The sequence below is a fragment of the Triticum dicoccoides genome, chromosome 1B (assembly GCF_002162155.2).
Source record: "Triticum dicoccoides isolate Atlit2015 ecotype Zavitan chromosome 1B, WEW_v2.0, whole genome shotgun sequence".
Classification (NCBI taxonomy): Eukaryota; Viridiplantae; Streptophyta; class Magnoliopsida; order Poales; family Poaceae; genus Triticum; species Triticum dicoccoides.
The window spans coordinates 21,861,020-21,872,650 of NC_041381.1; the positions used below are offsets into that span (position 1 = coordinate 21,861,020).

The following is an 11,631-nucleotide window of genomic DNA, read 5'->3' on the forward strand; positions in this document are numbered from 1 at the left end:
ATTAGGCTGTTTTCGAATAATATGCAAGAAAAATTTGAATCAACAAACTATAACAGTAGCTGGCTGCCGAGGAGGAGGAGGATCACAAACTGTAACAAACTGTAACAAACTGTAACAGAGGAGGAAGAGGAGCACAGAGGAGAGGATAGATCGATGCTCACCTGCCGGCTGCCGAGGAGGAGGAGGATCACCACAGACGCTGCTGGAATCAGAGAAAAGGGGCTGCTCGAAACGAAGAAGAACAACCGCCACCGCAACACTCTCTCGGCCTCTCTTCTCTCCCCACCCTTTTACCCTAGCCGCCAAGCCAATTTTGGCCCGGGCCTTATATCCCCCCTATCTCCTCCCGCCTGTATTAAGCGCTGCCTAAAAACACTTCCTTGAACATTGAGTACAATTGCCGTCTTCAAATCAGAAATGGCAATCCTCTCATCTGCCATATCGTCAGTTTTGAGAAAACAGCAAAGCCAGTGTCCACTAATCTCATGTCTTGTAGGCCCAATACATGGACCAAACACAATGACCGAGTAAGTACACATAGTTAATATTCGTTTAAAAGGACACCAGATTCACTTATGGAGCAACTTTCTCGAACAGTTTGTTCAGAAATTAAATAGAATGACAAAAGCAAAGTATGTACAGTTGCCTTTTGCTACACATGATTGTGTAGTAGCGCAGTTGGACCAAATCAAAACATGTTGAATGTCAACATTAATCGCCATCCCATCTTCTTCCAATATACTAGTTCCCAATGTGCATCTGACGAAAGAATATATGTCTTACAGTGTTCAGCAATTTAGACCCATCGTGTTGAGAATCATGCAAGTGGTTACAGAGGTGGTAAGTTGCCTTTAGATGTTTGTGCACTTGAAAAACAGTTCGAGTCTTGCTGATCATCAGGTTTCCATTTAGATATAGCATATAGTAATCTCCCCTTCCATCGTTGTAGCAGCCAACCGCGATCTTCAACAGCAAAAATTTCCTCATGATAAAGTGAGTTCTTCATGTGTACTATTTTCTTTAAGACAGCTTGATCGACACGAAGCTGCTGGAACCCAGCCTTGATAAACCTTGCTTACCACTGCCTGTAACTTTATGCCCTAGTCCTTTCTGCATCCTCGCATGCTATGATATTAAGTGCATCCCGCCCAAATATGATCCTCTCAATCATCTCTCTTGCTTCATTATCCCGTGGAAAATTTGCATCAAGCATATCAAACATTGAAGAGTAATGGAGCATAACCTCTTTGAATCGTTGTATGAAGAAGGGAGAACTGTGTAAACCATTCATGGTGCCAGAAATAAAGACCTTTGGGTTCATCCTCCTCATAATTTTCAGCACCTCATCCCTTGCGCTATTTATGGATTCGGTTTCATGACGAAGATTCTTCATCCGGAATATGCAGTTGATTATGAGAACTTCATCCTCGTCAAGGTTAAGATCCTCAATTTTAATGGTCTCCCATCTTGAAGTGGCAATGCCCTGATACTGAAATGGTACCTTGAACATGTTTGCATAATCAGCTAACCGCTTCCCTGTCTCCTCGATCATTTCGCAGGAGCGAAAACCTGGCTGGGGAGCTTCTATACCGGTGATCCGAAGCTTAGGGGCTCCCTCTTCTCGCCATGCAAACCTCTAAATCATTGATGGCCACTGAAAGCCGAAGCTGATGCCAAGATCAACGATGTGCACCCTTGGTTGCCTTTGCGAGACATCAAGAATAGTTTGGTTGGCAAAGTTGTATGACACCCTTTTGAAAGGGCAAGCTTCAAGAAAAAGGTTGTAAGCCTCTAGCCAATCTGTGGTACTTGTTCGCCTTTCCATGAGATTGCGATAAACCTGACTCCCGATCCCAGCCAAGCGTGCCTCAAGGCCATCCACCAAGTAAAATGCCAGTCTCTGAGTACAATCACCATTTGTTGAGGAGTGTCGTCTTATCTTCTTTAGGAGGTCATTGGCCAACAGGTGGTTGTCTTTTGCCACAGCTTCTGCGCAATGGATGAGGAGAGTCCTGAGATCAACCAACTCTTTCCTCGGTTGCTTCCTAACCCTTAGCTTCTGACGCCCTTTGCTCCGGATTTTCAATGAGTTTTTGTTTCCTTCCCCCGCCATCCTTTCTCGCAGTCTTGCTATTCCATCTAAACTCCTCAGACCATAGCATAGCAGAACTCGGTCGAAATTTTCATTTTGAATTATTGCACAAGTGGTGATGGCATGATGTTTATTGCTCCTTCCTTGAAAGGTATCCCAGCCCCTTTGGTCCGCCAGCTCAAAGATTGCATTTTCGCTCATTTCTCCTACTTTTGCCTTTGTAGTCAGTTGGGAAATATAAAGTATGTCGTTCTTTAAATATATCACCAGCTTAACAATACTTGCAGCAAATATATTTTCCTCCTCGACACCTCTTTGACAATTCAAGGCAGGGAAGCCAGATCCAGAAGTCCATCCAACACTTGTCAATGGCTGGTTTGGTACAAAAAGACTCCTATTGTAGATATATGGACTCAACGGGGTTGCTAAGGGCTGTAGCACATTGTAACTGGAATAGTCATTACTGAAGCTAGTGCTCGAGAGCCTCTTGTAATGGCTGGTCCCACTCTTATCAGAGTCGTCTGGTCTGTTGTTGGTATGCAATGGCGGCCAGTTAGTAGCTGATGCGCATACCTCCCCAAGAATGTCACAAAATGGCTTCTCGGCATCCTGGAGAGCAGCCTCCCCTTGGCATATGTTGACCCTCTCGTCGACGTCTTCCATCAGCATCTGGCTTATGTTGTGAAGAGCATCGTTTGATCTTATCTGGCGGTGCTCAGGGCTACCCCCTGGAGAAATCTGAAATTGGTTTTGTCCAAGGCTGCTTTTGTTACTGCACAACCCAGGGTCAGTGACTCCACCATGCAGATATGTTCTTTCTTGGTTTGCTGGGGAAAGAACTTTGGACTGTGGACCACTCAGGCCGTAGTTGTACCCGGTGAATTGCTGCTGGGAAGAGGAATCACTTTCGTCAGTTGCTGCGACATTGTCCAGATTGTCATGGAGAGGTTCAGTCGCCATCGTGGAAAGTCTGCTTTCCACCTCAATATGAGATATATGGTTCTTTGTCTTAGCAAATGAATCAGCTTGTTCCCTGGAAGAAGAAAAAGGGGAAATGGAAGCTAAATTATTTGGTTCACCTAGCAAATGTGCTACAATCTAGAATGGCCATAAAACGGAATTCTGGTCAGCGAGCTCCTTTTTTTTTCCTTCACTTTCTGCTTCTTCCTTTTTACTGGAGATTCAGCTTGAAAAAATAAATTCTGGAGGCTTGCACACATGAGAACAACTAAGCCGGTTAAACACAGAATGTTTAAGCAACAACAACAGAAACAGAACACCTAAAGCGATTTTGTATCTATGACGCGCCTAATACCACTGTTCATTTTTCTTTAAATATGACGCGCCTAATACAATCTGATCTGAGCAAGTAGCAAAGGTAGGGAAGCACACACCTTGGTTATTGAGCAGCAGCGTCAGATCCAATGCTTTGAGAGAATGGTTGTTCCTCATCAGATCCAGTGGTTGTGGTGCCTTGTGGCTTTGTTCCCAACGTCAGCCATGGTGATTGTGAGAGAGAATGAGTCCAGATTACAAGCAATTATCCTGTCGATTAGTTCTAGGCCCGGCTGTGTATCAGAGGCATAAAAAAGTGTTTATTAGGAACGCTTGCCTGGGCTTCAACATTATTAAAGTTCCTAATTGAATAGTTAAAACAAATCTGAGGTAATCGAAAAAAAGGAGATGCACTATTCAAAAAAAAATTCTTTCTTTTCCACTTGATTGTTGATATATATAATGGTTTTGGTTGAATTTTTCGAGGATAGTTTGTTGTGCTTTATCTCAATAAAAAAAATCTGATTTTTTTCCATGATTACTGTAGTACACAATTGAATTGTTGGTGTCTAGGTAGTCTGATGAGATTTTCACTTGTGTAGTTCTGCCCTGAAGTATTTGTACCAAATGTTTAATTACTGTAACTGCCTTTGAATTTTAATTACAACTTCGACAGCAGTGTTAGTTATCAGGTCATGAAAATGCACATCCAAATTCTATTTATACTGCTAGAAGGACAGGTAAAAAACAAGAGAAAACTAATGTAGAAGAATATAAAACAAAATCTGTTAAAAATTGTGTTGTAATAGAAAAAGGAGGCACTCTATAAAGGAACATTTATTTATTTTCTTCATTTGTTAGTTGATATGTATAATGGTTGAATTTTTGGAGGGTAGTTTGTTGTACTTCATCTCATTAAACCATCAGATTTTTTTTGTACTCCCTCTCCCTCAAATTACTTTTTTTTGTGGGAAAAAGTTTCGATTTATTCATCTTCAATAATGATAGTATAAAGAACACTAGAAATAATAAAAAATAACATATAGATCTGTAGACCACCTGACGACGACTACAAGCACTGAAGCGAGCGGAAGCCGCGCCACTGTCATCGCCCCTCCCTCACTGGAGCCGGGCAAACCTTGTTGTAATAGACTGTCGGGAAGTCGTCGTGCTAAGGCCCTATAGAACCAACGCATCAAAACAGCAACCGCCGCAGAAAAAAAAAATGTTATTTACCCTTAAAGAAAGCTGGAGAAATGGACAACGTTTGTGCTTTCTTTGACATGAAAGAGAGAAAAGCATCGTTTTTTTTGTTGTGTAAGAAAGGGAAGAAAAATATTACTCCCTCTGATCGATACGACAATTAAACTAAAACCATGACAATTATTATCGATCGGAGGGAGTATCTTTTATCAGACTCTGCATTAGCTCGTTCTTATTCTCGAATTGATAACTTGAGATGGTGCACCATCGAATGATGATTTATGCTTCAGCAAGCTGCAGCTATTCTGCGAAGGTAAAAAGTCGCTTCCAGAACTCTGCGCATGCTCTATTACTACTGCTACCGAACTAAAGCATGCCTATCTTGCTACTATGGCTGCACATCTTCTTCTGGGCATGAAGGAAATGGGTGCTCTAAGTACACAACGTTCAAGCATTTTTGTTCGTCAGTTCACGCAATTTGGGCCATATGAACCAGTCTTTCAGGAGCTGCATGATTCTGATTTAAGATTGTTTACTAGGGTAATTCTAGAAGTTCTGCTACCTATGGTGGCTTCCATGCAATGAACTCTAGTTCCGAAAATGATCCTCAAACTCTTATCACGATGCGACAATTCAGTTGCGGGCTGCTCTCAGTTGAGGACTTGCATATATCCCAGTACCGTTATTGTAGGTTCCGTTGCTGCATGTATGAGAGGTTCAAATCCGAGGGAGTGCAAAGCGATGAACAGTGTGCAGTGAAGTTAATTCTGCCAGCACTTTCTTCTTGTGAGGAATGGAATCTAGGACAAATGAACTTTGCAAATGTTCAAGGCCTGCGAGTACCGTGTTTTATTCGCTGGCTCTCTCATCGCACTCTGCATATGCTCAGGTTGGTGTTCGCAAGGAACCACTCCTATGAATCAGGGAAGAAATGCTGGCACCAGCTTGGGGGCAAGCCGGTTGTTAAGGGGAGGGGATGTCAGCATCCCTGCCACCATGGGCCGGCTATGGGCTAGGCCCAAGTGCCTCGCTCTCGCTGGAGCTACTATCACAACTACCACAAGTATCAGGACCCAGGGGCTGGACAAGGCATCCAGTGGATCAACGAAACCCGGTGGCGGCGGCTCTTATCCTACCTTCAGCTCTCTCCCTTTCTCTTTCCCAGTTCCTTGTAATGGCTACTCTGTAATCAAATCCTCTATGCGTAGTGAGTTTTTTTTTTTTTTGAGACATTCTATGTGTAGTGAGGAATTGAGAGATCCATAGTGTGTCCCTTACACAGCACAGGGCCCAGGCCCAGGCCCAGTTAAAACACGACACTGCACAGGACCCAGGCCCAGTTAAAACACGACACAGTAGTTCAGCAGGTACGTAATCGCTCTCCGAAGGGGGTAAACGCTCCTCTCTCTCTCTCTCTCCTCCTCTTCGGTTCTCCTCCGCGACCTCTCTCTCCATGGCCGCCACGAGGAACCTCGGCAGGTCGCCGCCGCCGGCGGCGGCGGCGTAGGCGAAAGAAGACGAAGCGGAGGGGCTCCTCTCCTCGCGCTCCTCCGCCGACCTCGGCCTCCACCCCACCCCACCCCACCCTCTGCGTCCGCCCGCCTCCAAGGTCCCTCCCCCTCTCCGGTTCCCCATGTCTCTGTGGCCCTGCTGATTTGGCAGTCCCCTCGGGGAGCATATGGTTTTTTCACCACCTGATTTGTTCCACTTATTTCTTGAGAAGAATCTGTGCATATGATTTATTTATTTTCTTTCAAATTTCCAATGTCAATGATTGCAACGATATTCCAATGTTAGAAGTACAAGTTGTGATATGGAGAGAGTAGTATGTCCAAAACGTCGCATATGCATTCTATTGGATTCGTGCATAGGAACCTCAGTTGCCGTCTTCATCTCAGAAAATGACTAGTTCTCTCACCTTCCATGTCACCAATTTTGATCTCCTTTACAGTAAAATCAGTGTCTAGGGTATGGTGTTTCCATTAATCTCATGTCTAGGAGGCCCAATAAACGGATCAAAACAATAACCAAGCACACATACATATATAGTTAATACTGTATCTGTTTAAAAAACACCAGATTCACTTTTGGAGCAACTTTCTAGAACAGTTTGTTCAGAATTGAAAAGAACACTGAAGGTCCTACTTTACAGCCGCCTTCTATTTATTTCCAACATACTCCCTTCGTCCGAAAAAGCTTGTCCCAAGCTTGTCCCTCAAATGGATGTATCTAGCACTAACTTGGTGCTAGATACATCCATTTGAGGACAAGTTTTTTCGGACGGAGGGAGTATATGGTAGTGTATGTTGCGCAGTTGGACCAAATAAAAACATGTTGAGTATAAACATTCAAATCTCCATCACATCTCCTTCCAAGATAGTTTCCGATGCTCATCTCTGATGAAAGAATGTCTTACCGTCTTCAGCACCTCATCCCTTGTGCTATTTATGGCCTCGGTTTCATGACCGAGATTCTTCATCCGGAATATGCAGTTGATTATGAGAACTTCATCCTCCTCGATGTTAAGATCCTCAATTTTAATGGTCTCCCATCTTGAAGCGGCAATGCCCTGATACTGAAAAGGTACCTTGAACATGTTTGCATAATCAGCCAACCGCTTCCCTGTCTCCTCGATCATTTCGCAGGGGTGGAAACCTGGCTGGGGAACTTCTATGCCTGTGATCCGAAGCATAGGGGCTCCCTCTTCTCGCCGTGCAAACTTCTGAATCATTAATGGCCACTGAAAGCCGAAGCCGATGCCGAAATCGACGATGTGCACCCTTTGTTGCCTTTGTGAGACATCAAGAATAGTTTGGTTGGCAAAGTAGTATGACGCCCTTATGAAAGGGCAAGCTGCAATAAAAAGCCTGTAAGCCTCTAACCAATCTGTTGCACTTGTTCGCCTTTCCATGAGATTGCCATAAACATGACTCCCGGTCCCAGCCAAGCGTGCCTCAAGGCCATCCGCCAAGTAAAATGCCAGTCTCTGAGTACAATCACCATCTGCTGAGGAGTGTTGTCTTATCTTTTTTAGGAGTTCACTGGCCAACAGGTGGTTATCTTCTGCCACTGCTTGTGCGCAATGGACAAGGAGAATCCTGAGATCAACCAATTCTTTCCTCGGTTGCTTCCTAGCCCATAGCTTCTGACGTCCTTTGCTCCGGCCTTTCAGTGAGTTCTTGTTTCCTTCCCCCGCCATCCTTTCTCGCAGTCTTGTTATTAGATCGAAACTCTTCCGGCCATAGCATAGCAGAACTCGGTCGAAATTTTCGCTTTGAATTATTGCACAAGTGACGATGGCATGATGTTTATTGCTCCTTCCTTGAGAGATATCCCAATCCCTTTGGTCTGCCGCCTCAAATATCGCATTTTTGCTCCTCTCTCCTACTTTTGCTTTCATAGTCAGTTGGGAAATATAAAGTATGCCGTTCTCTAAATACATCACCAGCTTATCAATACTTGGAGCAAACGTCTTTTCCTCCTCGACACCTCCGTGACAATGCAAGGCGGGGAAACCAGATCTGGAAGTCGATCCAACACTTATCAACGGACGGTTTTGTAGAGAAAGACCACTATTGCAGATATGTGGACTCGACGGGGTTGTTAAAGGCTGTAACCCGCTGTAACTGGAACAGTCATTACTGAAGATTGTACTCCAGAGCCTCTTGTAACAGCTGGTGCCACTCTTATCAGGTTTGTCTGGTTTGTTGTTGCTATGCAATGTCGACCAGTTAGTAGGCGGCGCGTATGCCTCACCAAGAATGTCACGGAATGGCTTCTCGGCAGCCTGGAGAGCAGCCTCCCCTTGACATGTGTCGACCCCCTCGTCAACGTCTTCCATCAGCATCTGGCTTATGTAGTGAAGTGCATCGTTTGGTCTGATCCGGTGGTGCTCAGGGCTACCCCCTGCAGCAATCTGAATTTGGTTTTGTCCAAGGCTGCTGTTGACATTGCACAATCCAGGGCTGATGTCTGCACCATACAAGTATGTTCTTGGTCCAGTGGTTGGCTGGGCCAAGAAGTGTGAACCACTCAGGTTGTAATTGTACACGGGGAGTTGCTGCTGGGAAGAGGAATCACCATGGTATGGTTGGTCGGTTCCTGCGGCAGCGTCCAGATTATCACGGAGAGGTTCAATCGCCATTCTGGAAAGTGTCCTTTCGAACTCAATATTAAAGATTTGGTTCCTCTTTGCCCCACAGCAGATGAATCAGCTTGTTTCCTGGGGGGAAAAGAGGAAATGGAAGCTTAAGTATGTGAGACAAATTTTGGTTCACCTTGCTCATGAGCTACAATCTAGAATGCCCGTAAAACGGAATTCTGCTAAGAGAGCTCCTTCTTCTAATCCTCATCTTATGCTTCTTTCTTTTTATTAGATATTCAGCTTATGGTTGTTTTGGAATGCCATACTGATTCAAAACAAAATCTGAAGGCTTGCAGACACCAGAAGAACTATTTTAGCCGGTTAAACATAGAATGTTTAAGCATCAATAACAGAAACAGCACGCCTAAAGCAATTTTGAATCTACGGCGCGCCTAATTCCACTGTTCATTTTTATTTGCAGGAGGCTCCTCATCTGATCTGAGCAAGTAGCAAAAGTAGGGAATTACACACCTTGGTTATTGAGCAGCAGCAGCATCAGATCCAGTGCTTTGAGAGAAGAGTAGTGAGGATGTGGACTATGAAAGAAGAGTAGTGAGGCTGTGGTGTTGATGTAAACTAAATTTTTTTGTTCCTCTTCTTGTTGCTTTGTTCCCAACGTCAGGCATGGTGATTGTGACAGAGAATGGTCCAGATAACAACCAGTTGTCCTGTCGATTAGTTCTAGGCCCGGCTGCGCATCAGAGGATAAAAGTGTTAATTAGGAATGCTGGCCTGGGTTTCAATCATTATTAAGGTTCCTAATTGCATTGTTAAAAAAATCATGTAAACATGTACAGTACATTTTGATTTAATTTAATCAAATTAGGATCCTCTCCTACTGTTGCAGGTTAAAAAATCCGAGATAATCCAAAAAATGAGATGCAATGTTCATAGAAAAGAAATCTGTCCTTTCCACTTGATGGTTTTGGTCAAATTTTCTTTGTTGTACTTTATCTCATTAAAACAATCAGATATTTTCTTGATTATCTTAGGTTAAAATTGAATTTGTTGGTGCCTAGTTAGTCGGATGAGATCTGCACTTATGTCCTGCTGTATCTGAAGTATTTTTTTTCTTTTGAGATTGTATCTGAAGTATTTTACCAATGCTTGATGTTTAAGGTGTGTAAATACCTATGAATTTTTGTTTACAACATCGTCAGCCTTGTTATGGGCCAGAGGCGAGTGACAACCCAAGGCCTGCGTCAGGTGTGGGCCGATGTATCAGCCGCCGCAAAGCGCAAGGCAAACTCGTGTGTCTACGTGAAAAGAGACCTTCTATAGGACGCATTCGCGGGATGCGACCTACTAGCCAACTTGTCTGTCGAGTTATACTGAATGAAGTACAACGTGATGCTAAAACACCTAATTACGGCCGCAAAAAATTAACACTTGAAAGCAAATCACAAACAGATTTTCAAAAATTGAACTTGCGACCAATTTAGACAAAACACGATGAAATTTTGAAAAATTCTAAATATTTTCTAATTTTCAACAAAATATGACGCATGTGAACAAAAATTTGAAAATCCTGAACATTTTCCTAATTTATCAAAATAAAATTAAATCAAGAAAAAAATTGAACATGGGAACAAATATTCAAAATCCCAAAAATAATAATTTAGAGATTAAATTTTGAAATTGAGAACAAATTCTGAACATGCAAACAAAATATATTTGGAATTCCGATTTTTTTTTAAATCTGAACATTTTCTAATTTAGAGAAAAAATGAAAATGAAATCAATAAAAAATATTGAACTTGGGAACAAAAAATTTGTATATTGCGAACATTTTTGGAATTTACAGGACAAAAAATTCAAATCAAGAACAATTTTAAAATCCTAAACAAATTTTGAAAATGAAAACAATTTTTAATACATAAAAAATAACTAAAATTTAATTAATTTTGGAAATACTAAAAAAATTGAACATTTTTTAAAATGAAGCATACTATTTTTTAACTTATTTAAATTTATGAACAAAATTTGAAGAAACAAAGAAAATAAAAACAAAAAGGAAATAAAAAATGGAAAATGAAAAAAGGATAGGAAAAAACAGATAAAGACATAAAACCGGTTCAGGAACCTTTCCTTTACCTTCTAGAAGGTTCCTAAAATGAGAAAAAACCGATCGAAACCTGCTAGAACGCTCCCAAAACCGACGGGAACTGTAGCACGTTCTTTTACTAATAATTATGCCAGACCATGTCGATCGTTGGTCACTCGCTCTGTGCGAAGTAACGAAAATCTGCAGAATGCGGCAGATAGGATTTCCTCTGGAAAAATACCTTTGAATTTTATTTAAAACGTCACCAGCATCCTAAAACAAGAACCCAGTTGGCCACCGGATGCTCACAGAGATTAGCAACTGATGACCGTTGGATCGTTTTGCTTGATGGGATCCGGGTCGTCGGGATTGAGCTCCCGATTTATTTGGGTCAAATTTTCCAAGGATAGTTTGTTGTACTTTATCTCATTAAAACAATCAGACATTTTCTTGATTATCTTAGGTCAAAATTGAAATTCTTGGTGCCTAGTTAGTTGGATGAGATGTGCACTTTTGTTATGCCGTATCTGAAGTATTTTTTTCCTTTTGAGATTGTATCTGTAGTATTTACCAATGCCTTTGAATTTTATTTACAACATTGTCAGCATTGCTATGGGCCATAAGCCCATGACAACCCAAGGCATGCGTTAGGTGTTGGCTTATGTATTGATACGTTCATTTTGAATCATGCTTTTATATCGATATTTATTATATTATGGGTTGTTATTACACGTTATGTCACAATACTTATGCCTTTTCTCTCTTATTTTACAAGGTTTACATGAAGAGGGAGAATGCTGACAGCTGTAATTCTGGGCTGGAAAAGGAACAAATATTAGAGACCTATTCTGCACAACTCCAAAAGTCCTGAAA

The 11,631-nt window shown here is 42.2% G+C and overlaps 1 pseudogene; it reads right to left on the reverse strand.

Moving 5' to 3' along the window:
* Window positions 1–28: 28 nt before the first annotated feature.
* On the reverse strand, window positions 29–3,295 carry LOC119299935 (annotated as a pseudogene).
* Window positions 3,296–11,631: the final 8,336 nt, after the last annotated feature.